This window comes from Hippoglossus hippoglossus, chromosome 13 (genome assembly GCF_009819705.1).
Source record: "Hippoglossus hippoglossus isolate fHipHip1 chromosome 13, fHipHip1.pri, whole genome shotgun sequence".
NCBI lineage: Eukaryota > Metazoa > Chordata > Actinopteri > Pleuronectiformes > Pleuronectidae > Hippoglossus > Hippoglossus hippoglossus.
In genome coordinates, this window is record NC_047163.1 from 9,940,796 (window position 1) to 9,962,559 (window position 21,764).

General features: G+C 42.5%; 1 protein-coding gene across 3 annotated transcripts in view; it reads right to left on the reverse strand.

The window, feature by feature from the left end:
- LOC117772827 (muscleblind-like protein 1) overlaps positions 1-18,446 on the reverse strand; it is a 62,394-nt gene extending 43,948 nt beyond the window's left edge. The window contains exon 1 of one of the 3 annotated variants that reach the window (XM_034604338.1): positions 18,277-18,446. The gene's annotated coding sequence lies outside the window, so the exon portion shown is untranslated. Of the gene's footprint in view, positions 1-1,242; positions 1,262-13,088; positions 13,286-18,276 lie in introns of those variants that run through there. The other 2 variants (XM_034604337.1, XM_034604339.1) reach the window with 2 other exon arrangements.
- Between the last annotated feature and the right edge of the window lie 3,318 nt (positions 18,447-21,764).

Consider the following 21,764-nt stretch of genomic DNA (forward strand, 5'->3'; position numbering starts at 1 on the left):
TGCATCCCCCATGTGGTTACATCACTTCCAGGTCCCCCACACTCTGACTGAAGTGATGTTTCTGTGAGCTGTTACACGTCACTGATATGATCTCTATATAAAGCAGAGATCCAGACAGAAGATTGTGGTCGATATTAAAATGACTTGTTTTAGAGTAACTGCTCTTTGGTTCAAGTAGCTCTGTTGTTCTTACACTCGCACTGTTCCTAAATATACAGGCTTACGGAATATATAACTCCACTTTTGATTTAACTGCCCCATATTATTTTGATAAGAATATTGTTAATTTTTGACTATTTCGTACTATTATGTATATGTATTATGTTGCTTGAAAAAAGGATCCATGGACCTCAAGTATTCACTTATTGACTGTATGCAAAGAGGTACGACTTGACAACTACTGCTGGCTGGCTGCAGTAGAGGTCATAACAATACCTCCTCCATGTTAGTAAATGGGACATGGACCAGAACTAAGAAGTCAAAGTATACTAATATATAATTAAATAGGTTTTTCTCAAAGGTGGTTTCTGCCATTTTCAGTAGTTCTTATCTTGCTGGTCAAGTGGTGGGTTTTTTTTATGGTAAGTTTAGTTTTAGTACGTTATTATAATATATATTTAATGCTATAAAAACAGGCTGAGAAGTCATGATTGACCACTGAGAGTGACTTACGATCGGTCGAGCCCATATATGTATCAGCGGGACCTTGATACTGCAGCTCCACACCACAATGACCACTGGGCATCAAATGATGACAAAACCGCAAGATGGTGGTACGAGTATCAGGGATATTTTGGCTTCATTTTGCGGGAAGGAGTGGAGACGCGTAATCCATCTTTATATACCCTCTATGCTCTCACCCTACTATTATTAGCCTGTAGCTAAGTTAAGCTAAGTAACTACATGGAGCAGCTAATTCAGGCCTTTTCTCTTGAGACCCTCACAGCCCATTCTGGGATTTGAAGGTAATGGTGAAATGAAACAAAAGCTGAACAGTGAACACCACAGAGCGTCAGGGAACTCCTTTTTTCTGATGTGAATTTACTAATAGCCTGCTGCAAAAAAACTGGTGGCTTGACCAAGTTTAAAAAGGGAAACAAGTGAAGAAGGGAAGAATTAAAAATACTCCCTTGGTCAAACATTCATTGCTTATGTGTCATGCCCTGGTCTCCAATTTGGGGCAGTCACTGGTTCAAACTAGTTTTCAGCCTTCGAACTGTGTGTGTGTGTGTGTGTGTTGACAAGAGCAAGGAACCAGGGCAGCCCACTGTATCTGGCAAGGAGACTGTGGTGAGTGAGAGAGCACAGTCAGGTTTATCATTACCAGTGTATTAAATATGGACGGCCAAAGACATCGCTTCTTCTTACCCACTTCCTGAACTCTCCTATAACTTTCTCTTTTTCTCTCAATTGCATCATTATATCCCAGATGCTGGGATGGTCTGCAAGTATATTGAAAAGTGCTATACAATTAAAGTAATTATTATTAATATTGTAAAATGCTAAATTGATTTAATTTATACACTTAAAAGGTAATTATAGTGTTTTTCAACTTGGGTATTTTTGGTTACAATGTTTGGCCCTTCTGTTAGGGGTCGTGCTAAAGGATCAGGTATGCTTAAGGTTTGTTTTGCAGTTATCTGTCTTGTGAGTTTGACACAGAACAAATACGTTTCTGTTTCAATTAGGGACACACCAATCCAATCTACTTGATCAGTATCAGGGCCAACACTGATGTTCACTGATCCACTGATTAAGTGGATTGGTTATTGGCCCGACGTGATCTGCAAATAAACAGGGTTTCTTTGTCATTATAAAAGTCAGTATCTCCACTATCAGTTCCATTCATTAATTCACAGCAGACTGTGGAGACTTCGTAGTGCCACAGTAATCGGTAGTCTTGTGTTGCCTTCCATTCAAAAATAATCTCAACATCTTCAACATGGTGTGTTACACAGATTTTAAATCTGGGAATAAAAAGAGCACTCATTGTAGACATCCAGTAGCACTGAACTTTGGCATGTTTCTGTTACAGGGTTTTCTGCATGTTTTTAATAATTATTAAATCAAATCAAACAGTCACTTGACTTAACATAAGCATTTTAGAGTGTATAATGCATCAAAAATGTTTCTGTGCCTACTGTTGTTTCTAAGCGACCAAACAGTTTCTTTTCCTATTAAGATGATATTATTGTGATTTTACACACAACAATTGGAGGAGGTGTGCACTTATGGAGCCCTCTTCTGTGGGAGTCAAGCACCTATGGAGGCACAGCTCCAAGACAAGTGAAAGCAGTTTACTGACAAGTGATCAGACTATGAACATGTGATTGTTGATTGACAAGTCCCAACTACAGCCTTCTTAATCCTGGCAGGGTACTAGAGGCGTTTTGCCCCTGAGTTTGCTCAGGTTGTCCAGGAACAAACCTTGCTGTTAGCTAATAACAAGCAATAAGGGGGTTGGGTTGCTCTCGGTCAACAGGGGCCCAATCAGTCTTTGACAACTCCAACAGTGCACCAACAGAGGCTCTAATCCTTGCTTACCCTGTATTTGTAAGTCTTTTGTTCTTTATATAGATGCTAACCACCAACGTTTGGGATATGTAATGTCACCAGGTCCAGGAAGATAAAGAGTTGTGCTAGTTGGAGCTTAAATCCCAAAGAATACAACAATGCAAACTACATTCATTTCATATTGGAACCACTAGCACTAAAATAACCCCTAACCCTGGCAATTAAGGATAATTTTGAGTTTATTGGTAACCATGTTGCTTATTTGTATTTGGTTGCAGTGGAGCAGTACTGGGTTGCCCACCTGACATCCTTGGATGACAGAGAGAACCATGCCACTCCAGAACAGAGTAAAGACTTTGTGGCTGAACAACATGCCCAACTACAATCAAACTGAATTATTCGAAAAAGATTGGCTTCTCTGCTCATTTCAAATGAGATCAGGGCATAAATCTTTAATCTAACCTAATAAAACAGTTCTGTAGTCTTTCTAGGATGGCTCAAGGTAGGAGTACCCATTATCGCCTTGTAAGAAATGGGCGAGTTGAAAGGATGAACCAGATACAGATAAATATACTCCATGTCCTTAAGGACAAGAAATTGAATAGGTGGCCTGAGCCACTGGGTCTGTTCCTTCTTAGCCCATGTATGGATAAAACCCGACACTCCCAGTGGATGTTGCATTAGGGTTTGTGCAGGAAAAGCCAAATTGTGATTTGGTAAGCTGGGTCCATGATCATTATCAAAAATTGACCTATGCTTATGATTTAACTCATTTTTAAAATGACACGAACAGCTGAATAAACAAAACACCCCATTGACCAAACAGGAGAAACTGCCTTAAACTTTGCCCAGATAGGGGATCGGGCAAAGTGGTTGAGAAACCGCCCCACAGGCAATTGAGCATAGAGAAATGTCTGCGCTGCACTATGCTCCTGCCCCCAACTTGTCCTCCTGAGTAGAGGATGCAATCTCGAAGTACTATCAGCACACTATAGAATGTAATTGTGTATTCAGATCAAACCCCCAGTGAAATTACAAAGAAAGTCAGTAATTTTTGTTGGGAATTTCGTCAGGAATTTGAGTTGAGTTGGAAATGTTTACCATTTGCATGACGTATCACAAAAGCCTAACAGCTTTATGATTCTCCTGATGTCTCAGAAAATTATAAAATGAGGACAAACTTAGAGTTAGACAATATAACTTTTCTACTTTACAGAGACAGAGCAAAAAAAGGAGAGGGCTCAGAAAAAAGTCATCAAACCAGTAGGACTATCTGTTAGCCTTCAAAGTGCTAACATTAGCTGCCTTGCCAATTCAATTAGTCAGTTCCCAAGTTACTTTGAAAACAGTCCAGCAACTACTTATGCAAGTGTTTGTGTTAATTGCACGCAGTAGAGCCCCAAAGGACATGGACCCTGAAAAACTCCAGGTAGTAATCAGTAAAAAGGCAACAGCTATGTGGTGCAAGTGAAAAATTGAAGAAGGTAGCACAAGACAGAGAAGAAAAGAGAGGGGAATATTACACAGAGGGCTAAGTATGGAATGGTGAAGAACCATCCAGAAATTTGAAGCGACCCCCACTAAATCCACAGACCAGATGAATGAGCCTCCACGGAAACCTGCAATGCAGCGGCCTGGTTGGCGTGAATACTTGTCATTACCATCCAGAAAAAACCTGGCTGTTGTTGCCTTTTCTCCAGCAGAGGTGGAGCATTGCAGAGAAAGGGCTGTGGCAACCGCAGGGCGAGGGGAGCTAGAAGCTATTGGCGTGACAATGGAGGCCACGGAGGACAATGAATGCGCCGGTGGTTTCACTTACTGAGTTACAGTGTCTTGTTTTAGTTCGTTAGACATTTTAGGACTATTACATATTGCTTGGGATTTTCTGATAATAACCATTTAAATTATACTTGTAGTCTTGGTTTTAACTCTACTTTGCTCAACCTTGATTTTAATAACTTGTTTTCGCTACACCGTGCTGGCGATGTCAACCTCTCAAGTTATGTTCTATATATTCTTATTCAACATATAAATTCTGGTAATTTAAGAGGAAAATACTATTTAAAAATGTTGGGCTGCTCAAAACATAAATATAAAAAGGATATGTAACATTTTAAAAGACTAGATTAATCAAATGAAAAGCTGGGCATGTACACAAATGAGTCCAAAGGCAATGTTGTGCCAGTTTTCTCAAAGGAGTTATGTTTTTTGTGGTATTTCAAACAGCACTTGTGTAAGACCCCTGTGGAAACAGCAATGACAAAAGGAGCAGCCATGAGCTTTAATATCAAATTAAATAGATTTAAGGCCCCTACATGTATTATTAGCCCCAGTTCGACACCAATTTGTTTAACTCATGCCAAAATTTATATCAAAGAAGTACAACACATTTGAAAACTGAGAGTGAGTGAGGCTCATTAGAACATGCTCGCGTCAAAACAGAGGATTAAAAGTAAGGGGCAGAAAAAGTGAGAAATGACTCTGGCATTGAGGTAATTTATAAATAAAGGAGTCATCAATAAGTATCTTAGCATATGTGAATAATGCATGTGGCCATTTCCCGTAGCCAGAGGCAGGAGGTATTATTACACCATCAGATCAACCAAGGTAATAAATTGGAGTGGAGAGGGGGGTAGGTAAGGCTGGGGATATTATGCACCCCCAATCGCATAATGCCTCAATTCCCCCAACACACAAATACAGTATACACACACACTAACAGACATGTATACATTTGAATAAATACAGAGAGAGTAACCTTTTGGCAAGACATTCTGCCTCATCCTTGACCATCTTCAGCTGACATATGGTCTGAACAGAGTACAGTGTAATGCCAAGTGTCACTGGGTTCATGTATATCCTTGTTTAAAGAAAAAGACTAATCTGGTGCTAGTGTGTCATATAAAATGTCACTTGTATAGACAAACACTACATTATTGCGTGCCTATGACACTATCCAGGAAAACGGCTTTTGATTTACTTACTTTTAAGCCCCAATAACACACAAACTTAACGTAATTTTCACATCCATCATTGATCTATACCAATTATCCTTTGTAGGGTTGTGGAGTAGGCTGAAGCTACTCCCAGCTGACCTTGGGTGAGATGGGGGGTACACCCTGGACAGGTAGCCAGGGAATAACAAGGCCAGCACACAGAAACAACCTTTCATGCTCACAATCACTAATTTAGACTTCAATTAACCAACCCCAATCTGGTGTTTTCGGACTGTGAAAGTCCACAAAAAACCCATACACACAACACGTTAACTCCCCACATTTAGTGGTGCTACACTGTGCAGCCCCTATTTTTTCCTCTGTCAGCAGTTTTGGGAGACTGTACTTGGGCATGTTGGTGCTTTTAGCTAAATGCTAACGTCAACAAGTTAACTTGCTGATGTGCTCGGGTAAACATGTACAGTTGAGGCTTATTCACTCATAGAATCAGGCAAAATTGAATGTCTGAACCAGTTTTCACAGGAATCCACCAAATAATAATGAAAAGTATTAAATGTTGTAGGTGGTGCTATATGTAAAGTCAGGTGATCAGCAAAGTCAACAGCTTTCCAGCTCTGTCTATATAGCTATTTGAATTAATGTATAAATGTCATAGGATTCCATTAAATTATTGTTTGGATAGTCCAGAACAAAGTGGAGGCTGACAAATCTGACAATCTGTAGAATGGATAAATAATAAGTATAAATAAATCTGTTTGCAAAGCCAATTAAGCATAAGGCTGTGCATCTTGATATATTAACGTACAGTGTTTAGAGGAAGCCACGTAGAATGGTACGAGTTAACACAAGCCACATTCATCCCTGCATGTGAGAGCAATACGCAGGGAGGAATAGACAGAATGAGTAGGGGCCAGAGATAGGAAACATTCATTCACCTTGAATGACTTCCAGAGAGGGGGAAAAATGAGGGAAGGTGAAGAGAAGAAAGCAAGAAAACAGGCTCCTGAATGTTTGATTTCCTATGGCTGACCTTTGAAACACAATAGACAAGAGAAGCAAAAAGCAATGGTCATAACCTTCAGTAAAGTAAGAGGAAACAATTTGCTTCAGCACGAAATTCCCCAGGAGAGCCACAGTGTAAACTCTGAACAGTTAAAGTGCCTTCTGAGCTGCTGTCTAGCAATCTAAAGGTCTTGTTTGTTTAGGTCGGCAACACGACGATTCAGGCATTCCTTAAACGTTAGAAATTCTGTCTGGGACTCCGAATCCGATTTTCACACTCTCAACCTGGAACGTACATTTGATTAGCGACACAGACGTTGTTATAGTTCACTTAAAATCCAATTATGCGCCGAGTTTGCACAGCTGATGAGAAGTCAATGGTGGAGAGGCAAAGATAAAGGGAGGGGAAATTCAGTAATGCGAAAGGTTAAAGGGCACTGACTGCAGCAGCAAGAAGCAGATGCTGGAAGCTTCATATTACACCACATCACCGGCTGACCGGGATATCATCTATATACAACCTGTGCTGCCCTTTCTACTGACGGGAGCAACAGGGAGGAGGGGGTGGTCGTGCGAGGCCGACGGGGTGGGGTGATAGACAAATAGAGTGAAGGAGATCAGAGGTGGTGACAGAGGGAAGGAAGGACGCCGGAGGAGGAGTGATGGAAGGCAAACAGGAGCAATTAGTACCGAGTTGGTTCGAGACAGGGGTGTCTGTTAGTGAAAGTGGGAAACAAGGTGATTACTGGGAGGTATAAAAGAGGAGGGATCAGAGGGAGAAGCAAGGAGGGGAAAAGCTGATTTTTGTTCCATTTCAAAGCACCGCTGGCGCTCCACTGCGATACCATCTTGACATTTCTCATCCCTCTTCATTTATCTTCCTCTGATCCCCACCTGTTCTCCTGCTCTGGTTCTCTTCTGCGTATGCTTCAGTGTTTTCCACTTATTCTCTCCCCAAATCCTTCTTTCTTCTTAGAAATCTGCTCGCCTTCTGCTAAGTTGCTCTCCAAGTATCATGTGACATAAACAACTCTGTGAACGTGGCTCATCTTTTAATAGTAGCTGCCCTCGTTTTTTTTTTTCTTTTCTCGCCCACTGTCTCAGCCCCCTCTAACGCTCCTTCTCGCCGTCTCCCCTCTTGTTCCTTGTCCGCACTACACCTTATGCTGCAGTACCACAGTAAACGTGCTGCAAGGTCATTCTCGCCACGGCAACTACAGAAACCATGTTTAAAGCAGGGGTGAAGTAGATGATAGTGTCAGGTGGAGCCTGGTATCATTGCAGAATGGTTAAAATCCTACGCAAGGTTTCAGATGCCAGATATAAATTCTGAACAGTATTACCCTTTCAGCAAAGTTATGAACATTGATGTAAGTTTATCAAGTGCCATCTTTCATGTTCATACTATTAGTGCTAATGACTGTGGGAATAATGTTGAGATGACCTAAAATGAAGGGAAAATACCAGAATCTAACAGAAACTGTCTGGCACAAGTCTGGTTCTCACCTGACCAGTAGTGCTCTGACCCAGAAGCCTCCCTGCAGATAAAAGTCTGAAATTATCAAATAGGTTTTTACCTTATTTGATCAAATGAAAAATGTCCAATATAATGCTATCAAGTACTACAGAATATACTCATTTGCTGTCGTTTAGAACGAGGACAGACGATGGGATACAAATACCAAGGGAATGACGGCTGACTAACTAAGGAGGCAAGACTTTCATTGACAATAAATGCAGCAAAAAAAGAAAAAAATTTGCTGCTGATATCAAAACATAAAGATATAACACTTAGCTCTGTTGGTGTATTTTGCTCTGTCAGCAGACTGCCAACAGGAATACAACACAGCTCACTATTGAGTTCTTTATTAAACATAACACAATATTCTATTTACTGACTATTTATGCTGCTGTGGTATTGTTGTATATTAAGTTACTGTGAAGCTAACATAAGGTTTCTCTCTACTGCAATGTAGTTTTTACATAAAGATGCATCTTCACTTCCTCCAAAAGACAAAAACCATCATTGAGAAAGATGTATTCGACGTGCACTTTGACTAGTTTGGTCCATGTCCCATCTACTAACCTGGAGGAGTTGGTTTTGTGACATATGCTGCAGCCAGCTATCAGGGCAATTGACTCAATTCTGAGGAGCCATATATATCTATATATATATAGATATATATAGATATATATAGATATATATATATATAGTGTATGACTGCCATGGGGATATTTAATAATGCGTGCCATTACGGTCATATCATCATACTCCAACTCCGGCATAAATGTTGAATAAACATGCAAAATTATTTGTGACGTAGAAGTATGATTCTTGTGCTACCTTGGGGCATGTAGCTCGCTGACATAATTAATACTATAACAATAAAGCCATGTTCAAGATTTACATAGTATCCTCATTAATGACGGAGACATGGCTCATTAAGTCACATGACGGTGAATAATGGATGGTGCTGTGGTGAAATATATTGCGTTTGGTCTCCATAAATCTATGTATAACTGTGTAACAATAAAAACTTTCACTTTTCTTCTTCCAGCTTAAACTGCCTGGGAATCACTGACTGAAGGACACCTCTATGGCATTAATGAGCTCATATACCTTGCCGAGGGGACATCAGCATTAATAAGGCTCATGCATGAAGCCTGCTGAAGAAATGCTTGGTCCCTGCCCATGCAGGCTTGAGATTTGATCCGACGGTCTTCGGCTGACTGCCGGTCATTCTGAAATGATACTCCTTTGAGATGCAGTTTCAACAGATTGTACCATCAGGGTAATATTAGACTTCATTCCATTCCCCAGCTTGTGACACACACACACACACACACACACACACACACACACACACACACACACACACATAAGCATTGACCACAAACCATGAGACAACAGATCTGCATCATCTACAGAGGATACAGAGCTACAGAGATATGAATGGAAGGTCAGCCGGTGCATTGATATTCAGGACGCAGGCACATGAGTAATATGTACGCATATGCACAACATCAACTATCTCCCTCGTGTGCTCGCAGGAGCACACATTAACACACACAATCCACGACTCCCTCCTTCGTCTGTAAGACAAACAGAGGGGAGGGGAGACGGCGAGGGCAGTCAAGTGGCACGTGTGCAAGCTGTCGTCTGCACAGTGATATCAGTGTAAGTGTTTAAACAGCCTGACTTGCATAGAGATAGGGGGGGAGGCAGTTATAGCACACACCTACGTGAATAGGGGGTGAGATAATATGTGTTTAACAACATGGTTACCCGTGTTGTGCATGTGCGCAAACATTTCGTTCGTCTCTACAGCTACTTTTATGTTCACTGCAGCGTGGCTGGCTGTGGTGGTGCCAGTGTGGTGTAATGCAGTGGCGGAGAGGGGTGTCATTGAGTTCATGGACATAAACCAACCCACTGCCAGACCAGTCTGCTCCTCTCAGGAATAGCAATGGAGGTGGTGCGTGTATGAGAATGTGTGTTTGTGTTTGTGTGTGTGAGAATGTGTGTGGTGTGTTTGTGTGTGGATGGGACGGAAGATCGAAAAAAAAGGCTGCAAAACAGCAAAGATGAGAGGGAGAGTCAGTGGCACAGACAGACAGACAGGGTAAGGCATAAACAGTGAGTAATAGAAAGGAGAGGTCCGAGGGATATAGATGTATGGAAGAGGTTGAACGGAGGCAAGTGGAAAAAATGCTCCCCTGTGTAAATTTACCACCTCTGCATGTGGCATTTCGAGCAGAGGGACCCTTATCAGTCATAACAATTGGCAAACACACACCCACACACATACACAGTGTGCACAGTCTTTCTACTTTTGTGTCTCTTGCTCTCACACACAGACAGTGGTGCAGGCAAACAGGTGAGCCAGGGAATGATTACAAAACAAGAGAGGGGAAATGCAGACTTACAGAGAGACAGGTAGGCAGAGAAGAGGTACAGGTGTCATGGCCTCAGATAGACAGACTGGAGATATTCAGCATATAATGAGATGGGAGCAGAGTGGGAGAGGGAGAGGTTTCACAGATACAATAACTACAGAGCAGATAAGAATAATTTATGGGAAACTTTGGCAGTGGAAAATCCTCAACAGGAGAAACAGCGCGACCATCGCTGAGTAGAAGCTGAAAAGCTTAATAGCAAAATTGTTGAAAAGATAATGGATGGATAAAGATGATGTGGCCTTCTGTGGATTTTTTTTTTTTACATTCCGCAGTCTGGTATTTTTTATCAAATCAGGAAATGCCAAAGGAGTGGATGCTCCCTCAGAAAGGAAATCATTTCTTTTCCAAATCCGAACCACACACTCACACTTATCGAAATGCAGGATCCCCGGAGTTGACGTCAGAGCAGCGTTTGCGCAAACAAGGGATAATCTGTACTCTTCAGATGTTTATGACTTGTGATTCAGTTTGACACCTTAATCTGCGGAAAACACAGAGGTCTCCTCCGTGCAGCCAACTGTATTTACTATAGATTACATCTTCCCCTAGTGTCCATTAGTCAAGTGACAGCTTTGCACACTGCAGGAAAAAACAGCAATCATACACCAATGACTGACTCACTGTGATTTTGCCACTCGCCAAATGGCCTCGTAGGACTCCCCACCCCCCCAACCATTTGTCGGAGTGCCCATCTATCTGCAAGTTATATGCGCTGTGGTGAGTTTCTGAAGGCTTGGGACTCAAAAGTCATTTCCACTCACATTCTGCCGCCGCCACCTTGACCGGAGCTCCCCCGATTTTGTATTTATCTTGATAATTGAATCATGTAAATCCGGGTAAGGGTGCGCTCATGTCATCAGGCACACACACACACACACAAATTGTCTCACACAAACACTGTCGCTCATCTGTATTCGACACGCTGCCCTGTGCCTGCTGAGGACAGCAGGGAGATGACATCACTTCTAAAGGACAGATTAGTTGAGGGATGAAACGCGAAGGTGGGGGAGGAACCGAAAAAGAGCCCAAATTCATAAAAAACAATTAAATTCTTCGGGTTTTTTTCTCCTCGTAAAATTAACAGTCGTTTGCAGGTAACCGAGTATTCCCTCCCACTCACTCCGTTAGAGTCTTTTGCTTCTCTCACAGAGTCAGAGTCGTGTGTGCTGAGAAATTAAGTATGTATCTGAGTGCCTCTGTGCTCTCGCTGTTCTATACTCTAATGACCTTGTAGATCTGCCTGCTCTGATCTGCAGAGAAGCTTTTTTTATTTTTTTTATTTTTTTTTTGCATCAACCCACTGAGAGTCAGACATCGAAAGAGAAACACGGAGTGAGCCATAAAGAGGCAGAGAGCTGCAGGGAGAGAGAGAGAGACAAAGACAGAGAGGGGTGAGGAAGTAAAACAGTGAAGAAGAAGAGAGGCAGACGTGGTTGAGATCAGTGGGTGAGAAGAGGGCGTGTACTCAAAATAACAGAGAAAATAAAGATAGACGCAGTGATTGTTACAGCATCTGTTTGGCAAATAATAAAAAATCACGTGAGAATTCAAACAATGATCATCAATATTGTTCAAAATAAACAGGTAAATAAAATACAGTGTCTTCTCTGTGATACGTATGATAGTAGGTGGGGCCCGATCAGTATTCAGCCAACATGGCGTCCTCCATTCAAAATTAGACTCTTACTTTTCTTTCAGTTTTCTGTCTCACTCCTTTAAATCAATTTTAATTAATTTGACCCTGCAAAGGAACCAACATAAAGTTGTCTTTGTCTCCTCTTTAATGACACATACGTTTCAGCTTACAGCCCTTTACAAATCCATCATGTACAGTTGCTGTTTAGAGCCAATCACCAGCCAACATCACTCACATCCAACAGACATATAACAGGATCTTTTTACTAAATAATATAAAGCAACTTTATCTAAATTATTTTCTTTTTGTAGGTTTTCTTTACAAATATTATATTTTGTGTTGGGTTGTGTGTGTTGGGGGCGCAGACAGCTTGAATGAAGTGGGAGTTTGTCCTGAGGGCGACAGAAGTGTAAACACCAGTGGTACCGTCATTATACAGGAGGAGTGTGCGGCTGTTCATGTGTGTGAGTAGGTGTGTGTGTGTGTGTGTGTTTTCATTCATTCATCCATAGACATGAGTGCATATTTAGCTTTAGTGTTAACAGGAGGAGCCACACAACAGGGATTTCACTGAAGTCAAAGAGAGAGACAGAGTGTACTCTGCCAGAGGAGGGAATGTGTGTCAGTGTGTGTGCGTCTGTGTGCACGAGTGTGTGTGCGTGTTTGTGCGTGTGTGTGTGTGTGTGTGAACTATTCTGCGGAACATTAAACACTAGTGTTCCCATTCTTAGGTCTGTACAGCTCTTTTCCACATTAAAACTGTCCCGCCTCAAACTACCACACATTAACAATCAAGCACGGTGGCCATCTGCATATGTACACACACACACACACACACACACACACGCACACACTTTACTTACAAACAGACAGTAACGCCAACATGCATCCTCACAATATCCAGATGGTGAATAGAAAATTCCAAAGGCGAGGACAAAACAAAAAAAATAAATAAGCAGTGATAACTCAGTCTTGAGTCCAAACACACACACACACACACACACAGTAAACAGACTTACTGTATCTCTGCGAGGACTCATCTGACTGCTGCTGAGGGGAGAATGGAAAGTGAAAACCTCATGCTTGCTTCACGGCACTCCTCTCTTTCACTCCCTTCATCACTGCCCCCTCCTCCCTCCTTTTTTCCTTTCCTTTCTCCCTCCCCTGCCTCTTTTCCTTCCTCCTCCTTCTCCTCCTCTTCCTCCTCCTCCCTCTCTTCCTCCTTCCCTCCCCAGTCCCTCGCTCCTTCTCTCTCTCTTCCTCCTTCCCACTTGGCAGAGCCCTTACTGTATTCAGATACACCAGTCTCCATATAAGGCAGCACAGCTAAACATGTCACACATAATTTATCCACAGCAGGCTGCGAGTTCACCTTTCACAGCTCACGCTTGGATCGTATGCAAAAGAGGGAGGAGAGGGCAACGCAGGGGAACTAAACTCAGACAAACTTCTACTGTCAACAGCCACGTTCCCACAATTTCACACTCGGCGAGAGTGTATGCGCACCTGCGTGCATGTGTGTATGTTAACAAATGCTGACAATCAGACCGTGAAAAATGCTCCTGGAGACAAAAAAATGCAATTCACCTGCACGGTTCCAACAACACCCTCTCCCTCCTTTCCTCCTCCCAGTGCCTCCACCATCTGTATCTGCAGGCAGTAAATCTCATACAGATGCTGTTTACGGGACCTGTCCACCTGCACTGCCCCCTGTTCTCTCTACCTCTTTTCTGCTCACTTTATATATACGCTACTACCTCTACAAAGCAGGACTGACAAGAGCAGACAGAAGGATAAGGCAAAGGAAACTTAAAGAAGGGTTACACAGAAACACAGATCCAAAGAAAGGGAGTTAAACCATTTAGTTTGGGATTGAAGCAGGGAAGAGCAGCGAGTGAGAGTGCAAGAAGGGCAGGATAAAAATAATAGGTCGTCTAATTAGACGCCATCCAGAGAGGTGTTTGGTTGCAGCTGTAAGAATCTGCACAATTCCGTATGATCATGTGAGAGGTTTTGTATAATCAAAGACACGCCTGCTGACCTCTCTGCTGCCTCTTCTGTTTCCCTTGTTGGAGTTGTTTTCTTTTCCAATTTCCAACTTTTATCTTGCACTTGAAATGAGAAAAATAACAGAAATGCAGCATGCAGATAGCAGCGGTGGGGGTGAAGCCAAAGCAAAAGGAATAATCAGAGAGTAGCAGTGCTAGCTGATAGCTTTCTCCTCCCTCCTCCACAGCTTCAGTCCACTCACAGGACAGCAAGAGTCACAGCTCTGTTGCCATGGTGTCTAACTCCATCAAACACTACGTCAGGTGCATGTGTGTCTATTGGAGCATGTGTGAGTGCATGGTGGGGGAGTTGTGTGTTTGTGGAGGTGTGTGTGTGTGTGTGTGTCGGGTGGGTGTTACCAAGTGACTCAGAGCCACATCACCGACTTGGCTGCAATATATCAGGGTGTTCTGAATTTATCGCTGTATTGGCTTGTGTGTGTGTGTGTGTGTGTGTGAGGGGAACAAGTTGATTGAGCTGCAGCCTGCTCTCAAAAGCACCTATGATGGATCTCTGTGCTGATGTTTAGCTTCGGCTTCTATAAATATTTATCAATTCATTCATAGAGGCAAAGCAACACACTACCGTCACCGGTAATATGGACTTTTGATATTCGCAGGTCACTGATCTGTGCCCAAAAAAGGTCCTGCAGCCGTCTTCCTGAGTTACGCTGAGGTGGGAACAGGATGCGGTGTCTCCGTGTGTGTAGACCTTGCATTGTTATTGTATAGAACACATTTGGAGTCTGGAAAAACAAAAGCCTGCACAGTGTGCCAGAGTTACCGACTGGAAATATGGTTCAGCTGCCGCATTTAGAGCACAGATGTCAGATCCAGATATAGTACCTTCCTCATGGACACTTGAGTAAGTCCAACATTTGCTAAAATAGTGAAACTACATAGTAAGAATACTGACTTTCAAAATTGTACCTTGGCCACTTGGGGGCAGAGGGAACATGCTGGAAGCAACATTGAAGTTTTATCACCTTGTAAAGTTGTTATTAGTGAACTTGTTAGCAAACATCACAGTTGCTAATTTGCACTTCCAACAGGTAAAGACCAACATTATCATTCATTTGGAGCCATGCCTCTGCTGACTTGGCAAAAAGAAGTCCATTAATCCCCTCGCCTTTTACCTCTAGTTTGGTCTCCACCAACCCCAGGATAGAACATCTGGTTCTTAAGCTGCTAAATGCTCCACAATGCTCACCAGCTAATGAGCTGTCTGCCCTTTGCTGCTGGATGGGAAGGGCGATGTTGGTTTTCATGATTTTTCCCATATAAACTGTGATGGCGGGAGTGAACCAGAACAACTACATTGCAGGACTGCAAACCAAAACAAGAGGCTAAAGGATTCTAAAATGCTTTGTAGGACTGAGAGAAACTGCAGATACACATAAGGTTATATTGTTTGACCTATGCAGTGAATGCTGCTAACTTTATAAGGTTAGACAGCAAGTTTTGACAACTTTTAAATTAAGATTAATTTGTGAATTACTACAAGTACTAAAAAATATAATCAATACTTAAGTACTGCAGAATTTGACTGAAGAACTGTACTTGAGTTAATGTTCTTCCATTGGAAAGTAGACACTGGGCACACTGAAAGACTTTGGACTTGCACATAATTACTGCAATTTCAGATAATTTAATGCACACTAAGGTTCCTGTTCACTGCTCTGCTGATGTCAGTGAAAGGAGAAGAGAAGGAAAAGGACTTTTTAGGCACGGATTACCAACACAACCATCATCGCTCTCATTCTGATCGAACGACACAAGGTCAATGATCCAGGAACATGTGTCCCTTGTGGTCCAGATCATTAAAGACGGGAATTGAGAAAGAAATTAGAAGGAAAAAAAAGACTCAGGAGGAGTTGGACAAGGAGATCTGGATCCATAAGTCATCTCTGATCCACGCTGTTAAGCAAAGCCAACGCTGGACAGAGAGCAGAGGAATATATTGGAAAACGTCTAGGATCTTACCCAATGGAAAATCCTGCAGGGTGACCCCGCTGTACGTCTGAAAGGATTTCAACACTTCATCACAGACCTCTGCTCTATTGTTGAGTATCTCAGGTCAAATCATTAAACCAATAATCTTCAAACAACAGCGGCTTTTTAGGCCTGTTCAATCTGTACGACCTTGCAGAGCCTCTTTGCCTTTCCCTTCAGTCTGAACACTTCTCTGTTCGGGTACCGACACATTCAGGGGCCCCGAGATGTGACCTCAGTGGAAAATGTTTGAATCTGTCAATTCAGACCTCTATAACAGACCAGTGGTGGAATGAATGAATAACCATTGTTGAAAAAACCTTCCCTATTGAAAAACTTCTGTTCTACAGAGCCCTGCTGGATTTAATCTTGCAATCTCTTTGAGCCAACATTAAAAACCATCCACTTACAGTATCTCTCTGCCTCATCTCGAGCCCACTGAAACACACACACTCTCTCAAGAACACAGTATGTACTCAGAAGACTACAGTATATCCAGTGAACACAGTTTTATCAGGCAGCTTTGAGTCTCCCGAACACCAGCGCAGGGTTATTACAGAGAGGAGGATATAGATGCTGCTGTCACATCGGCGTCTGGTGGATCAGGTGACGATACACATAGCGGCAAATAGTGAGTTAATCAAAGCAGCCATAATGAAAAAGAGGAGACTCTCCATTCAAAATTTTGACGGGTGGAATTCTGAAGGGAGAGAACAGATGTCTGCTAAAAGGAGACAAACTGAATATTCAAAAGAGTTTGTTTTTTTGTACCCGTCTGATCTGCATCATGGCTTTCTTTTGCATTTTCATTTCCCACCCCATGAGAGCTCTTTTATACCCTGTTACAGCATATACAACTATCCACGTCTACATTATACACAGTGTCAAGAGATGGGAGGCTACAAGTACAGCCTGACAGCTGCTTAGAGACGTCCGTGTGATGAGGGATGACGTGAATAAGATTACCTTGAGCTGTATTTCATTTAGAAGGATTTTTAGATAATACAACTTATGTTTTCCTGTTTTCTTCAGCAATCAGCTTGTACATCTGACGTTTATATTACGTGCTTTAGGAATTAGGAGCTAATTTAGAAGTCACAAGCTTTATTTCACAACCTGTTTCTCACTCTGAGCCTTAGTTTTGACCTTCTGCTGTATTTCCACATGACAAAGTGTTGAAACATGTTTTCAGAACATGGGACTAGAAATTTCTCAAATGAGTCCTGAGGGAATAAAGAGTGTCTTCCCTATAAGCCAACCACAGTTGTGTGTCTGGGTTTTCTGGCGCAACGGATATGATCACAAGCCTCAATGACCGTTAAACCACAAAATGACCCATAATAGTGGAGCCATGCTTTTACCCTTCTATCAAGTTGAGCTACTGTCATGTCACATAGAAATAGAAACCTCAAAAACAGCCTTTGTTTTTCCACATAATGTCGTGTTATGGAGCCAGTTACTGAATATTTAATTTCCATTGAAAAGAAACATAATTGTAAAAGAAAAAAGCCCAATCAGTGTTTGCACTTATAAAGGTCTAACTTAAAATGATCTGATTGGTTCAAGTTGTTTTTCATTGGGCTTACATTTGAATTGACATAATTAGTATTGCCTTTGTGTTACATGTAACATCAGTCGCTTAAAATTCACTGGATTTGACGCAATTAGATATTAAAACAAAATTCCACATATTTCTGGGTAATTCCTGACTTTTGAGGATTTTTTTAAACTACTCAAAACAATCATACTGTAAATATGCTGGACTGTAGCAACTGCACATGAAAATGTATAATCAGAATGACAGAGTGAACTGGAGAAGTTATCCATTCAAATGCAAAAAAGCAGAAGGAGAAAATCACAACTGACACAGATATTCCACAGATGCATATGAGCTATTTCAAATCTCCTCTCTAAGATATATCCTCAATTTGGAAAAACCTTAAACAATATTTCCAAGAAAGAACAAAAAAAACACATCATCGTTCACTATAGCAACAGGCAGGGAAGTTGTCGGAATCATAACATAACATAACAAATATTAATGACACCCTGTCGTTTGTACAGAGCAAAACTCCCCCTGCTCCTCTCAAGAGGCAAGAAAGACAGAAAGACAGATCATCTCGTAAAGCTAGTAGCTGTCCACTCGGTCAGAGAAACGCCGTCTTACCTGCCTGGTTGTCTGTGTGTTTCTCTGTGTGTGTGTGTGCTCACACACAGTCCCCACGAGCAGGAACTGATGAATCTACACGACTTCAGCCCTGCAGCGTGCAGTGCATTATGGGGTTTCAGTCTCTCTCTCGTCCTCTCTCCCTCATTCTCTCCCCTCTCTTTCTCGCTACTATGTCTCTCCCCCTCTCTCTCTCTCTCTCTTCCTCCTTCTGTTGGCACAGTGTTGGAGGGGGATGTCCTCGCGCCCTGTCTGGAGAGAGGAGGGTGAACTCACGCACGCTGTGTCCACACACACACACACACACACACACACACACACACACTGCAGAAGTGAGCCTCATGATGACGACTGCCGCCACTCTGGTTGCCCCTAGCAACAGCCTCCCTCCACCCCCTCTCTCTCTCTCTCTCTCTCTCTCTCTCTCTCTCTCTCTCTCTCTCTCTCTCTCTCTCCTGTGGCTCTCCAGGCTCCCCCTCAGTGTAATCTGTTTAAATAGTGAAATGAGTGGTACAAACAAATGTGCTCGTATTTGTTCTATTTGACGTTTACATTAAGCCAGAGCTAAAAGACTAACACGGAGATATAATGAGGGGAGACACTTCTGAGATAAAGGGGGTGGGGGGTGTAGTAAACGGGAATAGAGAGTGTGTATATGCAGCTATGTGCCAGTGTGTGTGTGTGTGTGTGTGTGTGTGTGTGTGTGTGTGTGTGTGTGTGTGTGTGTGGATTTGGAGGTTCCTGGAAACAGGCTATAGTTCCTGTTTGTGGTTCCTTTCCTTTCCTCCCTTGCTATTGCCAGTGCACGGAGGTCTGCAGCCGCTTGATAACACACATTCCAGTCACAATACCAACAAGGGAAGTACAGCTGGACTGACCAATCAATTGAGTCTTGTGAGTATGCATGGAAGGCACGCTCGGAAAGACTGACCAGGGCACTCTGCGGTCTAATTATTCTAATTTGCACCACTATTCACCTTCCTGGAGGTCACTGTTATTCTGAACGATAATTGGAGCTCAATGGGTTATCAAGACAGGGAGGGCAAAGAAGAGAGCGAAAGAGAGGGATGAGCACTGTTGTGAAGGAGGGAGACAGAGGGGGAGGCCGCGAAGGATACGAGACCTCCTCTCCACCGTCTCCCATGGTGACAGAGTGGGTGGATGGCTGTGGCCGTCCTTCAGGCCCTGTAAATCAGCAGCTCACAGCTGAGTCCTGCAGCGCAAACGCCGCACAGGCAACCCCTGATACTCCAAAACATGTTCGTGTTCAGTCATCATGATCAAGGCAAGTGATGCCGCTTGAGCCTGAATTAACCTGGGTAGTCAAACCAGTTAAGAAGAAAAAAGAAAACTACAGCTCCCGCATATTGTTCTCAGTCTTCCAGTAGCCATGGGAACAGGTAGGAACAGGATTCACTGAGCATTGATTGTGGAAATTCTTGCCAGGATGATTTAATCAGCTTGGCTTGAGGAGAGAAAGGTATAGACATAGTGGGAGTCAACAGGTGGTAGTGAGTGTGAATGTGCCAGGACACGTGTGCTTGTTTGTTTATATGCAGGTGACCAATTCGTGCAAGATCTACTTTCCTCTTCGAAAGTTGAAGCTAGTCCTCCAGGTCGGTCGGGGGAGAGAGAGGGAAACTGCATTAAATCAATAAAAAGTGACTTTTCCGAACCATCTTGTGCCTTTTGAAAGAAGCATATATCTGAATGAGACGGCAAAATCACAGAACGCTCATGAGGCCGGACTAATGAAGGGTCCTCGAGTGTGAGGGACACCGAATAACCTGCTCTGATCTGAAAGCCAAAGTGATTTGTCTGCTCTTTGGGACTAATGGCACCAGCAGGTGTCCACAGGCTCCGTGTGCCACATCTATTCATTAAAGACATTAACACTAACCACTTGTGCGTGCACACGCGCACACACACACACACACACACACACACACACACACACACACACACACAGCTCACTGGTCATTGGAACTATTCATTAACAATGTCGCAGCTCCCCTTAAGCGTGATGGCCATTGATTAGGCTTATGCATAATGATGGTGGTGGTACTGCTGGGGTAATTATTATATACCCTCAGACTCTTACTCACGGAGTCTTACATTTTTTTTTTACAGCACGCCTGAGCTGTAAGCATTGTGCCTCTTTCTGATTCTGCATATTGATAGTGATCCTATGCATTATTAGTGAGTGAATGCTGCATAACCAGAGAGAAACTCTTGAATCATACTCGCATCATAGCAGGAAAAACAAGGCTCCTGGGCTGTACACGCAGGTTTACTCCGTGCAGGGGAGCAGAGAGTTTGCAGGACCTAAAATAACGATAAATATCAATTAAATGTAATAAAACAAAAAGTACGGTTTTCTGTGTTTGAAAATGTTAATTATAAGATCACAATCAATTGTAAATATATTGTGTATTGTTTTCAAAGACACACAAGCTACAACATAAGCAATGAATCACTATACAGACCTTGAGGTTGTTATTGCAACTGGGAAATAACAACCTGTGTGGTCTCAATATGATGATGATGATGATGATGGATATGTTCAAAACCATTTCTTCCTACTATATCCTCCATCTTAAGTCTCAGTACAATACAGCCAGTAGCCTCCAGCACAACAGGCTGAGCTTGCGAAGGTCAGTGCAGCTCCAGGGTCAGAGTTCAAAGTGGAACTTTGGGCTCAGTATCTGAATAACGCAGCACATCACTGTGCCTGGGAAGAAAAGAAAAAATGAAACGCAATGCACCACATCCACAGTAATGAAGGGAGCCCACGCAAAGTCAGCTTTAGGATGTTTGTTGCAAACATTTTTTGTTGTGATCTTCTCTCAGATATCGGAATGTAGCTGTAGCTGAGCTGTGCCTCGCGGGATCAGATAGGATTTTATCTGGGAGAGATAACCGGTCATTGCATTCACTGGTGCACCTCCTCGTTCTGTATTTAACAAAGCAAAGAAGGTATGTGGTTGCAGCAATTTATCGGTATTTGCTTTAGTAGAGAAATTGTTAGCTTCAACAGTAGGTGTCACACATTTAATAGGCTTCAGTGTGATATTGCATGCAAATGAAAGCAATTTAAAAACAGGGGGAATATTCTGTGCAGGGGAAGTCATTAGTTTCCTGTTCATGATCACATCACATATGCAGATAGACATCCAGAAAAGTCTAAAAGGTTCAATTGAACTACTTCCAATTATGTCCATTCGCTGGATGCAGAAATATTTCTAAGGGCTCAGTTTGTTGATGCCAGCGCCGTATACCAGTGAGCACGGAAACAGCGCCGCATGTCAAACTGCAATTTGAAGAGAGGCTTCCTGGATGTAGTCTGATTATTGGAAGCTTGAGTTCCACTTTCTGGTGGCAGGTCGAATGGGCTTTTTCAAATGGTGCGTCTGACAGCAAAATAATATTTACCCATTTATTTTTAAACACATTTCCTCACGTCTGTCTGAGGGACAGAGTGGGGACTG